The sequence below is a fragment of the Tamandua tetradactyla genome, chromosome 4, assembly GCF_023851605.1.
Source record: "Tamandua tetradactyla isolate mTamTet1 chromosome 4, mTamTet1.pri, whole genome shotgun sequence".
Classification (NCBI taxonomy): Eukaryota; Metazoa; Chordata; class Mammalia; order Pilosa; family Myrmecophagidae; genus Tamandua; species Tamandua tetradactyla.
Window position 1 is genome coordinate 126,462,231 of NC_135330.1, and position 16,401 is coordinate 126,478,631.

A 16,401-nucleotide genomic window follows, 5' to 3' on the forward strand; every position below is an offset into this window, starting at 1 on the left:
TATGAAACCGCATGGATGTTCTCACTGGAGAGTAGTTTGGAATCTGTGTAGAGAAACTGGACAGGTGACTTTAAGAAGCAAGCTTGTTAGCTAAATGATTAAACTCTGTGAAGGGGTTAAATGTGAACATTGTGTGTTCTAAGACGTCCTTAGAGTATAGGAAAGGCAGTTTCCTTCCTTTTGTGTTTAGAACCTTAGTCTAGAAGTAATACAACTCAGGAGGATTAGAAACACCAGCTGGGAGATAAGCATTGCTGCCCCAAAGAGCTTGTTGCCCGTGGAGCTTGTGAAGCACAAAACATCGACATGGGCTGAAGGAGATTAGCAGGCAACTAAGCATGGCATGATTGTAGCGTTCACCCGCCTGCACAGGTGGCAGGCTCTCTATCCGCAGACCCTGGAGCTTAGCTGCATCAGAGAGGTTGACTTCCATCTGTTCCCCACACCCACCAAGGGCAGAACAAAAGGGAGCAGGGGCTAGGTCACAGGAGGAGGTATTTGGGTTAGACGAGCACCAGAGGTCTCTTTAAGCTCTAATTCAATGAAGAGCAGGCCTTTCATATTTCTTAGGAATAAGCACCTCTCAAAACTGATAGTGTGCTTTGAAAAATACATCTCTGAAATATTTGTTGAGACTTCATACATGTTAGTCCTTTTTTTTTTTAACTGCAGCTATATGTTCAGATTTGCTAAAGAGATGCTGTAGAACTTTTGGACTTCGTTTACTAATGTAATCTTTTTCTTTACAGATTACTTCTTTCTTTCCCTGAATTTTGAGAAGAAAAAACAAGTCATTGTCCTTACAAGAAATCCCTTCGCTCCTAGCAACCTGCTGTTGTTTCAAACTTCAGTTCTAACTGTCAGAAGGCAAGGTAAGACCTGTGCTTGGAACCTCAATATAGGACAAAAAAAATTTACATGCCAAGCTCTCTGGTTATTTATGCATTTGTAGTATCTAGAGTGTAGTTATGGTTCTTACTTTCCTTGGGGGGAGATATGTAGTTTCAGATCTCTACTTCAGTGAGCCTTCCTGATAAATTGGAATGTCTTAAAAATGTTTTTAAATTTTTTTGATATAATCTCACACTTTCAGGAAAAAATGCAGATACAGTACAAAAAATGTTTTTCCTGAACCATTTGAGAGTAAACTGCCAACCTGAAGCCCAATAATTCCTCAACACTTTAATGTATATACCCTAGAGCAAGGACATTGTTCTAAATAACAACAATGCAATGGCCAAAAGCAGGATAGCAACATCGATATTTTACTGCCATCTGACTTCAGATCCTATTCAAGTTTTGCCAAATGTCCCAATGATCTCCTTTATAGCGAAAGGATCTGGTTCAGAATCAAATGCTGCATTTAGTTGTCCTCTTTAGTTTCCTTCAATCTAAAACTGTTCTTCAGTCTTTTCTTGACACTTATGACCTTGAAGAATACAGGCCTACTTTGCGTGATTGTAGTTTTTTGTGGATTTGGGGGTTGTTGTTGGGTTTTTTTGGGTTTTGTTTTGTTTTGTTTTGGTAACAGAGCATCCTCAGTCTGTTTCCCCATGATTAGATCCACGTAATGCACTTTTGGCAGGAGTACCACAGAAGTGATGCTGTGTTCTCATTGCATCCTAGCAGGTGGAATGTGGTTTTGATTGGTCGCATTATTGATTATGTTAACTTAGATTACTAGGTTTAAGTGGTGCCTGCCAGGCTTGTGGTTAAATTTTTCTCTTCTTAATTTATACATATTTTGGGGGGAGATACTTTAAGATTACATAAATATTCCATTCCTTATCTTTCAATTTATCATTTATTTATTTATATCAATATGTAATCAAGGATTCCTATTTTATCAGTACATTATAATTCATTACTGTATTTATTTAGATACTCAAATTGTCCTGTACTTAGCCAGTGGAATTCCCTTGAAGCAAGTTCCTGTGTCTTTTTGACATGTCCCTATCATTCTTTTAGCATTTCTTTATTTTCTGGTAGAACAAGATGTTTCAGGCTCATCTTGTCCTTTTACTATCCTACCCCTGGAGTCAGCCTAGTTCCTTTCAATGGAGAATAGAAATTTAGAAGCTGAGATTTGGTTGCTAGAAATGCTTATGTTGTTAGGGGGTTCCTGCTGCCAGGTCCTCTCAGCCCTTTCAAGCCTGAGTCAAAAAAAAATATATATATATATATATATTTTAAACAAAGGTAGGCTACGTTTATTTAGTCACAATAAATTGACTGACTCAATGTGCCTCAAGACCACAAAGAAATCATTTCTCCTTCACGCCATTAAAAGTCCTAGGGCTGGGACCCAGATTGCCTGGAGTACTGCTTGGGGCCCATTCACAGGTTTATAAGTTTCTCACTAAGGGCAATGTGTGGCTGTATGAGATTAGCCAGGTAGGTCACCATCAGTAGGTCACTGATGCTGCTGCTGAGCCTGGTCTCAAAGTCATCAGGAACTATTTGGGTACTTGGTTAACCAGACTCATAAGAAGCTGCCCACTGTATTGTCAGCTGAGACTTTTCCAGACAGTACAACCTCTGCATGTTACAACACCGTGCTTAGGGCATCCTGGATGTGAGCTGAGGCTTCTCCTACTTGCTGTAAGTCACTTGGGAGTCTAATAACCCAGTTGGGGCTGAAACAGGTCTTCATGAACAGGTTAACCCCAATGCATTCAGGGTCCCAATGTGCATATATCACTGTCAGGTGGAGCGTCACCCCCATGGTCCCCCCAGGAATGCCCATTAAAGTGCTGACATAGGCCTCGATGCTCATGCAGCCATCCTGGAGGCTGGTGTCCATGGTGAAGTGAATGGGGTTGGAGGCCTCCTGGCTGTGGTCCTCATGAATCAGCAAGGAGTGCTCCGTGATGTCGTGGCCTGTAGTGTACCAGCTCAGGATGAGCTCATTTGGAGAGACTTTCTTGTGCAATTCATGCATGTTCTTAGCAAATTCCATGTCAACAGCCACCTCATCTTCAGACTCATCGTGTGGCACTGAAAAGCAATTGGTGACTTCTGGTGAGTGTCTGTCGATGGTTCCCAGCAAGGTCCTGATAACTCAGGCTGTGCCCTGTTGTGTCACTCGTAGCTGTCCACGATGGAGGCCAAAATGACCAGGCGCAGCCTTACCCTAAACGTGGCTGCAAGGGAAAGGGCCCTGGGACAGCCAGACCAGGCAATGGCGGCGCGGGTGTCTGTGCCGGGGCTTGTATTGAGGTCTGATCTGCCCTGCTGCCGGGTCGGGAGAGAGGGCTGGGACCCATGCTGGAGCTGGAACCGGTGCTGGAGCCAGGCTGGGGTTGGGGCTGGGGTAGTAGCCTGTGAACTCGCTGGACAGTCGGTGTGGCCATCTTGTTGAGAGAGGAGCCACAAGCCTTTTATATTTGCTGCAAATAACTTTTCTCTGTTTGAGGTTTCTCTTTTGACTTTACTTACAGTGATTTTTGTTATGTAGAAATAATTGATGTTTTGAATAACAAATTGAATATTTATCAATTTTTGATTTTGGCTTTTTTTTAATCTTTCTTAGGCATCCCATATTTCAGAGTTATAAACACCACTGCCCCCTCATGTTTTCTTCTAGTATTTTAATAGAAAAAGCTTTTAAAATCTTGAAATGCACGTATCAGCCTGTTAATGAGAGAGTGTTTCATTTGGAAAGCAAACTCAGTGCTACAAGACTGACAGACTATCCGAGGAAAACCAAGATGAAGCCAGTTTTTAAAATATGTATGCATTTTGTGGACGTTCTAAGATCTCTTTACCCAACTAGTGGTTTTCTACCCAGGTTGACCATTTCCATTAGATTGGGAGCTACCATAAAATGTACTGGTACCAGTATCCATCACCTAAAGCATTTGTATCAGAAACTATAGACTGCTGAATAAGGATTTTAAAAACGATCATTTAAAAACCTTGATAGGTGATTCTAATGTGCTTCCAGTCCTGAGAAACACTCATCCAACTCCACTTTCTAACAGATGCCTATAATTCTACCGCTGGTAACTACTGCTTCCTTTGGATTAAGTAATTATTTTTTGGTTATCTTCTTTTAAAACCTTAAATACTTTTATAAGATATAACTAATGCACCTGGTTTCTAATAACTTAGCACTAATGAGTTTAGCAGACTTCACTTGACCAAGGCATAAGCATTAAAATTATATATGTGAAAAAGCCACATACCCACTCCTCTATGCTAGTTGTATACAGAAGGCGGTAGTGTGTTAAGATAAAGGAAATATGTTGTAAAAAAGAAAAGAAAAAAAGGCAGAAGCTCTTCCTTTGAATTGATCCCAAGAGGAACGTTTGTGATAGGCGTAGACCTCTTAAAAAGGAACATGACCCATTATGTGGGTGATTATGGGCAGGTTACTTAACCTCTGGGGGCCTCCCTTTCCTTATTTGCAAAAATGAAGCCAATACTAATATCTTTTCCTTGGAATTGTTGTGAGAATTAAATCAGATCATAAAGGTAAAGTTTTTGTTTGTTTTTGGGTTTTTTTTAATGTCGTGTCCCACACATAGAAACTACTCAGTAAATTATTGTTTTAAATAAGGGATTCCTACTCTTACCTCCTCTAAGCAGTACTACTTCTGTTAGACAACTATTTTTACAGGAGCTAAGTTGTGAATTGGTTTACATTTGCTTTTTGAGCATCCTGTTTATAGTATTCGGTAAGACCATTATTTAACATTAATTTTGGAATGAGAGACGTTTCAAGCTAAGTTTTGTTTTGTTTTGTAATGAAGATGTACTACCTGATTTCTTTTCTTTTCTCTTTTTTTTTGCATGGGCAGCTACTGGAAATCAAACCCGGGTCTCTGGCATACAGGTGAGACTTCTGTCACTGAGCCACCATTGCACCACCCATATTACTTGATTTCCAAGGAAAATTCAGTAAAAGAAAAATGATGCTTAAAAGGAATTGATTTTGAAAGTTAAATTGCTTGCTTAATCTAGTTGTTGGAGTTGTACTTAGGTGACAAGTAAGTCTGAAGTGGTAAATATGCTATAATTGCTTCTTGACTAAAATGCTAGTGCTGTAACTCTTGTACTATCATATGTACTTCTATACATTCTGGAGAAAAGTGATGTTAAAATATTAGGTGATCGTGGATGACACTGAACATAGGAATTTATTTCAGTACTTAAATTAATATGTTTATAATATTTCTTATTTTACCTGATGCATGTTAAGAATCAACCAACCTTGTGACAGCTTGAAATAATAGACAAAGCCTCTTTCAAACAGGCTCAGAATTACGTAGCCTGAGGCATGCACAATTTTCTGTAGTGTCAAGATAAATGAATATGAAGCACATCCTTAATAAGCAGAAACAAAAACGGATAGCCCTTACAAAGGGGGAATTCTCTTAAGCTTTATATATATGAAAAATCTATCAACACAGGAAATTGATGATTTAAGTAAACTATATTTATAAAGCCATTAATTCTCTTTATAAGGAACTTCCTTAGGGAAATTTTTGTACCTGTTGATCAGTTCCAAGACATGGTCAGTTGCAGAAATTATTATTGCAGCCTAAATCAGGGCACAGGTTGTGTGTGTGTGGAGGGGAGCAGACTATTAAACCTGTTTGCTTTTAGTTAGTAACTTTTTATTAAGCCTCCAGGAGGAAACTAACTCTATATTAAGGACCGACGGAAACTCAGAGCATGTTTAATCTAATTGAGGATACATGAAATATAGTGGAGACAAATTTACCTTTTTTTTTTTTTTTTAACTAAACTGAAATATATTGGGAATTCTGAAAGGGTGATATTTATATGGATTGAAATTGTCAAAAAAGGTTTTATTGAAGTAGAACTTGATTGGGGTCATAAGAGGGTTTAGGCAGAAGGAGTGGAGAGTGGAAGGAGGCGTTCCAGGAAAAATTGGGGTAAATATAAACACAGAGGTGGGAACAAGCATGGAATGTGTGGGAGTTAACGTTTTTCAGTTATTGCCGTGTAATGAATCACCTTCTGACTGTGTCTTAAAATAAGGGCTATTTGCTGTTTCCTGTGATTCTACAATGGACTGGGCGGTTCTGCTGGTCTGAACCAGGGTTGGCTGGTTGGTTTTGCCGATCGGGCCAGGCCCAGTGGACTTAGTTGGGCTTGCTCAGGCCTCTGCCATCAACTGGGGGCTGGCCAGTCTGTTCTAGAATAACTCACTGACTTACATGGTGGGCAGGTTAGCTGGCTGTTTGCTCAGCTCCATGCACGCTTATTCTCCAGCTGGCCCATCTACTTATTCTTATTACCTGGTGGAGCTTCCACAGAGCAAAAGCAGAAGCAGATCAAATCCTCTTGAGGTCTAGACTCAAACCTGGTACGCTGTCATTTTGCCACATTCTACTGGTCAGAGCACATAACAAGGCAAGTCTGGATGCAGGTGGTAGAGAAGTAGACTCCATTTCTCGACCAGAAGAGCTGCAAAGTAACATCGCAAAGGGTGTAAATACAGGGAGGGGTCCTTTTGCCAGCAATCTACCACAAGGCTAACCTCGTTGAAGTACTGAGGATGTGAAAAGAAGAGGAAACAGTGAGAGCAGTATTTTAAAGTCCGTTGGCAACAGTCACACTCACATTTGAGAACTCATGGAAAAGAGACTGAAGTTAAAGAAATTGATACTCCTGTTGAGAGGTCTAAAGGTCTGGAGAAGGATGGTTGAAGCATTGTAAGGTTTTTGTTGTTGTTAAAAACGATCACCTAATAAATAGTTTCTCCTTTTGAAAACATTCTGGGGGCGTATTTGAATTGGTCTTGGCTCACAGCTGTGTTTCTGAAGCACGTCTTTTGTGGTATATACCTTTGGGCTGAGACATGTCCTTGGTCTTTGATCAACTAGGAGTACCCAGCCCTGTGCTGGCTCTCAGAACAGTTGCATACCCAACAAATCTGCCGGGGTGTGCACTGCAGGTGCCCACTCATCAGTACTCGGCTAATCAACAACTGAAGGATTTTTTTTTTTAATGGTCTCTGTACTCACTTGAGCTGAAAGGGTTTTCTGGGAAGATTTGAAACAATTTCCAATCTTAGTTTCAGTCCTCTAGTTTGCAACCTCTGGTATGTACTGGACGAATTAAGCACTTTGCTTTATGCAGTTGATGGGGCAGCTCATACATGACGTCATCAAATGTGACCTGCCAGACATCATCGTGTATTAACCTTTGACTCTAGTTTGAACAATAAAATGATGTGGCTTCATTTAGTTTCTGGCAACTCCAGTCATCTCATCAGGTTTAAAAGGAGAACAGAATTTATAAATACCCTAGAATTTCTGTGACAGCTAACTTTCTCAAGTATAATACAAAATAAAACAAATATGATGCTGATCTTTAATAGCACTTTATTTCCATAAGAAGTCTGGAAAAAAAAATTGAGTCAGGGCCTCAAGAATCCTTAAGAGGTCAGTCTGAGAATGCTTGTCTTAGAAGAGAGAAATCATTAAGTTCCAAGTAAAGATTTCAGATACTCATCATACTTCCAAATTGATTAAAAAATTTATTGCTTTAATAACTCAAAGTTCAGTTGTAATTATCTACCCTGATACTCTTTTTAAATGGTCACATTGTTTTTGTTCTAATGATTTTGCTTTTCCCAAAGACTTGTAAATCTTATATGCAAAGATTTAATTGCTTCCTATGAAGGAAGGAGGAGACGATGAAAATGCCTGGTGTGGAGCTCCAGAAAAACAAAGCATTTATCTCTATTTCTGTCTGTTGAGCTGTTTTAAGGTTAATAATTGGGAATTGTTCGTTTAAAAAGCCACACTGCATTAAAAAAGGCACATGCTTCCTGCTGATAGGATTTTCAGACTGCCTAGAATTTATTATAGTTTTATGAGAGAAAAATCTTAATAGCTCAGCGATCAAATACATTTAAAAATAATTTTAGAAAACCCAAGTATTTATAATTTTTCTAATTGTTTCTTGTAAATTTCACTTTCCTCTCTTGCACAGTTATGTTATCAGGATTTGGAATTTTAAATTGAAGCTCTCATTCATTTTATAACAGTCTGATGAACATTTTATCTTTCCTGGGAATTATTATTTCCAGAGGTAATAAGAACAGTCATCTATTATATGGTCTGCACTTCTTGAGCTGTTTTCTGTGCTTTTTCTTGTCAGCTTAGCAAAATTAATTAGATTAATTCCCTAAATTCTAGAGAAAGTTATTAGATATCAATTAAGCATTCAGAAACGGTTATTTTAGATAGTAGTTTATAGACTAATTAAAAAAAAAATAAACCCATCTAGATTCATATATTTTAATGTTTAGTCTTCATCATACACCATAATATCTGTTAATGTGATTATTTTTGTAGGAATCTAGTAAAAAGTTACTCATGTGGATTTTGAATAAAATATTATCTGACTTGAAGCATTAGCTTCCTGTTTGTTTCTTCATCTACATTTTCAAATAGGCCTAAGTACAGTATACACTCAAAAAAACGAAAAAGAAAATCACATGCCCAAACCAAATTCATTGCCGATCTAAATACATGACAGATTGCCTGTTAATTTTATGCTTTTATTATTATTATTTTTTTATTTTTTAGAGGCATGACATGACAAATTTTTTATTTCAAAATCTTTTGACCAAGGTAGCACCACTGATATGGATGTCCTGGTAGAACGTTGTGGTCTGATGACAGGAACAGATTCTACATGATTATGCCAGGCTGTAATTAAGGCTAACTAATAAAAATTCAGGTACTCAATAGTAGTTATAATTTAGGTAGAAACTGGATTATAGGAACCCTGGGATCAGCTTTCAAATGATCCTTTAAATTATTTTCAAGTGCTACAGCATGTGAAGACATTGGCCTGCAAGCTTGCTCCGCCCGTGTAGAAACCAAATGACTAAGAGGGACCCAGGGTCCATCTGGCAGTGGAGAGACAAGGCTCCGGCAGCTGTCTCAGGAATAGACCTAAAAACCACGTCCACCTAAGCCCAAGGTGAAGGGGTACTGCCTCATGGAGACGAAAGGGAAGGAGGGCACCCCCTGCTCTTCCTGGAGGGCCCTGGCAGGGCCTCTCTTTTCCATGCTGACATATCTGGCTCCCAAGACATGGTCCCCAGTGTTTTAGCTGTAGTCTACTCACATCAGGTCAGAACAGGACTGCTAACAATTAGCACAATTAGCCCACACACAGAATGGAATCTTGCAGGTGATCTGTATCCTTCAATGGTTTCTTTCCCATTATCTGCTCCACAGGAGAATATCAAAAAGGTTTCCTTTTGGGCTTCCCATCTTGTACAGCTGCATTTTCTGAGTGAAGCGCACACCTTGGTAATGGATGCAGTCCCTGAAGCCAAGTTCTTCCTAAGGGTTAAGAAATACGGTCATAAAAGAGTTTGTAATTTATGTCAAGTGGCACATTTAAAAATTAAAAATTAAAGTGCAAAAAAAATTTTTTAGCAATTTTTGTAAAACTCCGTGAAGCATTTCATTAATTTCCTATACCCTGATAGGAATATTCCATACCCGTACTGAGAAACGAAATGCACTTATGTGTTACCAGTGGCGACTTTGTACCTGTCTAGAAGGAAGGCCCTTGAGGACACGCCTGTCTGCCACAAATGCATTAAAGTACATCATGAACTATTCCTATGCCTCAGAATGTACTGTATTTTTTATTTTTGTCTGATTTGCAGTCACAAGACGCTGCGATTTGATGGTCTTGACGCGAGTCCGGAGTGCGCATTCCCTTGGACGTTTAGGTATTATACTTTTTTTTCTTTTGCCCATAGCATGTAATAGCAGTTTTCTCCCTAAACCCCAAACTTAGACATTCTTTGTACAAGATTCATACCTTTGAAGTAGTTCGTGCAAGAACTTATTTGCATTTGTTAATTGGTGCTATACATGGGTCTCTACAACTCCTTTCAATCCTATTCACCTTCAATATGGTAATGTTACTTATAGGACCACTAGTGAACCACCTTCACTCCTACCTAGTCCCTTACAATTAAGTTCAACATCATTAGCTAACTATTCACCCATCTCAAGCTTCCATGTATTTCTAGGCCCCCTATATTCTGTATTATAAGCCTCTGATTTTACCTTTGCCATGGTTATAAAAGTAAAATCATACAGCATCTGTCCTTTTGTGTCTGGCTTATTTCACTTGGCATTATGGTCTCCAGGTTTGTTCCCCTTGACGTGTGTTTCTGGACTTTATTTTGTCTTACTGTTTTTGATAAAATTCACCTGTGAAGCTATCTGGCTCTGGGATTTTCTTTGTAGAAAGATTTTTGATAACTGATTGAATCTCTTTACTTGTGATTGGTTTGTTGAGATCTTCTATTTTTTCTTGAGTCAGTGTAGCTTGTGTGTTTCTGGGAATTTGTCCATTTCATCTGAGTTGTCTAGTTTAATGGTGTGTAGTATTCATGGTATTCTCTTATGATTTTTTTTTTATTTCTTCAGGGTCTGTGGTAATGACCTCCCTATCATTTCTGATTTTGCTTATTTGCATCCTCTCTTTTTTTCCTTTGTCAGTCTTGCTAGTGGCCCATCAATTTTTCTGATTTTCTCAAAGAACCAACTTTTGGATTTATTGATTTCTTTCTATTCTTTTATTCTCCCACTCTTTTAAACTCTGATATTTCTTATTTCTCTTCTTCTATTTGCTTTGGGGTTAGTTTGCTGTTCTTTCTCAAGTTCCTCCAGGTGAGCAGTTAAGTCCTCAATGTTTGCTCTTTTTTGTGTTTTAATATAGTCATGTAGGGCAATAAATTTCCCTCTCAGCACAGCCTTTACTGCATCCCATAAGTTCTGATATGTTTTATTCTCATTTCCACTTCTCTCCAGGTACCTACTGTTTTTCTAGCAATTTCTTCTTAGAACCACTCCTTGTTTAAGAGTGTGTTATTTAATCTCTCTATATTTGTGAAAGTTCTCATTCTTTGGTGGTTATTGATTTTCAGCTTCATTCCATTGTGGTCAGAGAAGGTGCTTTGAATAATTTCAATGTTTTTAAATTTATAAAGACCTTTTTTGTGCTCCCAAATATGACCTATCCTGGAGAATGTTCCATGAGCCCTAGAGAAAAATGTATATCCTGGTATTTTGGGGTGTAATGACCTTTATATATCTGTTAGGTCTAATTCATTTATTAAATTATTTAAGTTCTCTCTTTCCTTGGTCTGGTTGTTCTATTTATAGGGGAGAAGGTGTTGACATGTCTGTTGCTCTCTTCAGTTTTGTCAATGTCTGTCTTATGTACTTTGGCACTCCTTGATTGGGAGAATAGACATTTATGATTGTTCTTTCTTCTTGGTGACTTGTCTGTTTTACTAATATATAGTGTCCTTCTTTGTCTCTTAAGATGTCTTTACATTTAAAGTCTATTTTGTCTGATGTTAGTATAACTCCTCCTGTTTTCTTTGGTTCTTTTTGCATCCTTTTACTTTCAATCTATTTGTATCTTTGCATCTAAAATGATTCTCTTGTAAACAGCATATAGCTGGATTATATCTCTTAATCCATTCTGCCAATCTGTATCTTTTAGTTGGTAAATTTCATCTGTTGACATTCAAAGTTATTACTGTAAAGGCATTTCTTGAATCCACCATCTTATCTTTTGGATTTCATTTGTCAGTTCTATAAATTCTTTTCCCTCTTTCTTCTTTTATCCTTTAAGTTACCCTTACTGGTACTCTTCAATTCTGTGCCCTCCTCCAGAGCTCCCTCTCCTGTCTTTTTTTTTTCAGCCAGCAGAACTCCCTTAGTATTTCTTCTGGGGCAGTCTCTTGTTGACCTACTCTCTCATCCTTTGTTTGTTATCTGTGAAAAATTTAATCTCTCCCTCAGTTTTGAAGAACAGTTTGGCTGGGTGCAGAATTCTTGTCTGGAAGCCTTTCTCTTTCAGGATCTTAAATATATCATACCACTGCCTTCTCACCTCCATAGTGCCATTGAGTAGCCTGAACTTATTCTTATGTGGTTTCCCTTATATGTCGTAGATTGTTTTTCTCTTGTCACTCTCTGGATTTGCTGCTTCTCTTCAGTATTTGACTAACTGATTAATATGTGTCTTGGGATAGGTCTATTTGGATTTATTCTATTTGGAATTGTTGGACTTCTTTGATTTGCATATTTATGTCTTTTATAAAGGTTGGGAAGTTTTCCCCCATTATATACTCCACTAATCATCCTAGACCTTTATTCTTTTCTTCTCCTTCTGGGACACTGGTGATTTTTATATTTATGTGCTTTATTTTCATCTTTTTTGTCATTTGCTCTTTTATGTGTTCAAAATCCATTATTCTGCCCTCTAGTTTGCTTATTCTTTCTTCTACATCTTCAAATGGTATTGTGTGTCTCTAGTATATATATTTTTTAACATTTTTTATTGTGAAATATAATATACATTAAAAAGAAATAGATTTAAAAAAATTTTATTAATAAAACCAATCAACCTACAATATGAACATTCTTTTTTATCACATAGTTGTATATTAATCATCATGATCATTTATTAGAACATTTGCAACAATTCAGAAAAAGAAAAAAAAAGAAAACAGGAAAAAGTTCATACATACCATACTCCTTACCCCTCCCTTTCATTGATCACTAGCATTTCAATCTACTAAATTTATTTTAACATTTGTTCCCCCATTATTTATTTATTTTTAATTCACATGTTTTACTCATCTGTCCATAAGGTAGATAAAAGAAGCATCAGACACAAGGTTTTCACAATCACACAGTCACATTGCAAAAGCTATATCATTATATAATCATCTTCAAGAAACATGGCTACTGGAGCACAGCTCTACATTTTCAGGCAGTTTCCTCCAGCCTCTCTGTTATGCCTTAGCTAAAAAGGTGATATCTATTTAATGCATAAGAATAACCTCCAGGATAACTTCTTATCCTGTTTGGAATCTGTCAGCCATTGACACTTTATTTTGTCTCATTTCCCTCTTCCCACTTTCAGTCAAGAAGGTTTTCTCAATCCCTTGGTGCTGAGTCCCAGCTCATTTTAGGATTTGTGTCCCATGTTGCCAGGAAGGTCCACACCCCTAGGAGTCATGTCCCACAAGGAGAGGAGGAAGGCAGTGAGCTTAAAGCAATAGATTTTAAAGTACGTTTTTAGCAAGCAGTTATAAAACAGATTTCAAAGCATTGGTGTAGGTTACAGTTCTACAATTTGAGGTTTCATCTATTTTTTTAAACTTTTTTTATTGTATAGTATAACATATATACAAAGCAAGGAAATAAAAAAGCAACAGTTCTCAAAGCATTCTTCAACAAGTAGTTACAGGACAGATCCCAGAATTTGTCATGGACTACCATATGATCATCTCATATTTTCCCTTCTAGCTGCTCCAGAATATAGAAGGCTAGAAGGCTTAACTATTTTTTTATCATCACAATTGACTTTTTTCCTTCTTTTTTTTTTGAAAAATGACATATATATATATATAAAAGCCATAAATTTCAAAGTTCAGCACGACGATTAGTTGCAGAACATATTTCATACTTTGACATGGGTTACAATTTCACAATTTCAGGTTTTTACTTCTAGTTGCTCTAAAATACTGGAGAGTAAAAGAGATCCAATTTAATGATTCAGCATTCATATTCATTTGTTAAGTCCTATCGTCTATGTATAATTCCACCATCACCTTTGATTTTTCCATACCTCTCTTTAGGATTGTTTGGGCTGTGGCAATTCTAAATTTTTTATATTGGAAGGGTCTGTCACTAATATAGGGTATGGAAATGGAACTATCTGATGTTCTGGAGAGGCCAGGCTAGTTTCAGGACTTATCTGGATCAGGGACCCATCTGGAGGTTGTAGGTTTCTGGCAAGTTACTCTAGTGCCTGGAACTCTTAAGGAATCTTATAAATTGCCCTAGGTGTTCTTTAGGATTGGCTGGAGTGGTCCTGGTTGGGGGTTGACAGGTTATGATAGGTAGCAAAATCTAAATGAAGCTTGCATAAGAACAACCTCCAGAGTAGCATCTCGACTCTATTTGAACTCTCTCTGCCATTGAAACTTTATTAATTACACTTCTTTTCCCCCTTTTGGTCAGGATGAAATTGTTGCTACCATGGTACCAGGTCTGGATTCATCCCTAGGAGTCCTCTCCATGTCACCAGGGATGTCATGTCCCATGTAGGGGGAAGGGCAATGATTTAACTTGCAAGGTTGGGCTTAGAGAGAGTGAGGCCACATCATAGCAACAACAGAGTCCTCCAGAAGTAACTCTTAGGCGTGCCTATAGGTAATCTAGGCTTCTATGCTACTACATAAGCTTCACAAGAGTAGGCCTCATGATCGAGGGCATGGCCTATTGATCTGGGTGTCCCTAAAGTTTGACACAGTATCAGGGGATTCCCTGATGGTAACGTTTAATAGTTTCATAGTCTTTCTCCCATCCCTCAGGCAACTTTGCCAATACTTTTTGATTATTTGCTTAATATACTCTAGGATGTATCCAGGCATTACAATAATCTATCTAGTGTATTGTTATTTGGTCTACAGCATGTTTAATCTCCATGATATCTGCTATTTTTCTATTTGTTATTTCAAATTCCTCTTAATTCTCTTCTAGTGTCTTCTTGATCTCCTTTATGTCATTGAGCATCCGACTGACTTTGTTCAGTAGAGTTATATTAACATCTTTGAATAGTTGTTCCAGAGTCTGTGTCTCCTCTGGTGTTTAATTTGGTTGTTTAACTGGGCTATGTCTGTCTGCATCTTCATATGGTGAGTGATCTTTTGTTGTCTTCACAGCACATAACTATCTTGATAGGGTTACTTTGTAAGTTAATTCCTTTCAGTAGTGCAAAGCTTTGTTTTTGCAGAACAGGTGTGGAGCAGGATGTGGGGTGTGGGGAGGGGCACAACAGTGCAGTGATGGGTTGCAGTGCAGGTACATGCATGAGTTGGGGATGTTACACAGGGTGCCTGTTAGCATGGGGTATGGGTCTCATGGTTGTGGAGGTATAGTGCAGCACCTGTGGGGGCGAGGTGCAGCTCAGGCAGGCCTTGGAACGCAGGAGCAGGGTGCAACTTGGGGTCCAAAGAGGTAGGGCACGGCAGGAGGTGGATGGGAGTGCTGAGTGGATGTGCTGAGCCTGGTATGTGGGCAGGTTGGGGGTGGGCTCATGGAATGAGTGGGTTGTGGGTATCTGGGTATAAAGTACATGGTACAGGGAGGGCAGGGTACTGGTATGTCCTTGCACCCAGGGAGATTTCCAGGGGGGCCAGGATGTGGATGCATGAGTGTGTAGAGGTGGGGCACAGATTATGGTGGTACTGTACATGTGTCAGTGGTGAGTGATGTCTGGTTAGCAGGGGCCTGGCACAGTTGTACAGGTGTGACAGGTGTGGGGTAGGGGTTCATGTGTGTGCAGGGTGGGGCTGTGTGGCACAGATATGTATGAGAGTACCTGCTAGGTATGGGGAAAAGGCATTTGTGCTGGGGGTGGTGCAAGGGTGTGCGTGTATGGGGGCAGATGGATGGGGCGCAGGATCAAGAGGTCAGTGCATGGATCTGTGGGTGCCTGGTGGGGAGGATGTGGCTGTGCCCATGCTTGGGTCTGGGGGTAGGGCCCTGCTGTGTGTGGGTCACTGTTGTGCATAGGTCCCTGGTGTGCATGAGTCTGGTAGGTAGGATCCTGGTGTGCATATGCAGAGCTCAGGGGGCAGCAAGAGGGATTGCGCCTGTGTGGGCTGGGGGCAGGTGTGGCCTGGATGCACAGGTCAGCACTTGCCTAGAGCTGAGGTTGCATGGAGTGAGTGGAAGTAGGGGTACTAAATCTCCTCATGTCACATATACTAATTAAAGAGTCAATTCACCAAGAAGATATAACAATCATAAATGGTTATGCTCCCAGTCAAGGAGCTCCAAAGTACATGAGACAGACACTGACAAAACTGAAGGGAGCAATAGATGTTTCAACAATAATAGTAGGAGGCTTCAATACACCACTCTCCTCTATAGACAGAACAACCAGAGAGAAGATTAACAAGAAAATAGAGAAGTTAAATAACTTGATAAATGAATTAGACCTAACAGACATATATAGGTCATTGCACTCCAAAGCACAAGGATATACATTCTTCTCTAGTATTCATGGAACATTCTCCAGAATAAGTCATATGCACAAAACAGGTCTTTAATAAATTTTTAAAAATTGAAATTATTCAAAGCACTTTCTCTGATCACAATGGGATGAAGCTGGATCTCAATAACCATCAAAGAATAAGAACATTCACAAATATATGGAGATTAAATAACACACTCTTAAACAACCAGTAGGTCATAGAAGAAATTGCTAAGGAAATCAGTAGCTATCTGGAGATGAATGAAAATGAGAATACAACTCATCAGAACTTATGGGATGTGGCAGAGGCTGTGCTGA

General features: G+C 38.9%; 2 pseudogenes; both read right to left on the reverse strand.

Moving 5' to 3' along the window:
• Positions 1–433, reverse strand: part of LOC143680489 (small ribosomal subunit protein uS2 pseudogene) — a 38,445-nt pseudogene extending 38,012 nt beyond the window's left edge.
• Positions 434–2,337: 1,904 nt separating this feature from the next.
• Positions 2,338–6,226, reverse strand: LOC143680490 (eukaryotic translation initiation factor 3 subunit F pseudogene; annotated as a pseudogene).
• Between the last annotated feature and the right edge of the window lie 10,175 nt (positions 6,227–16,401).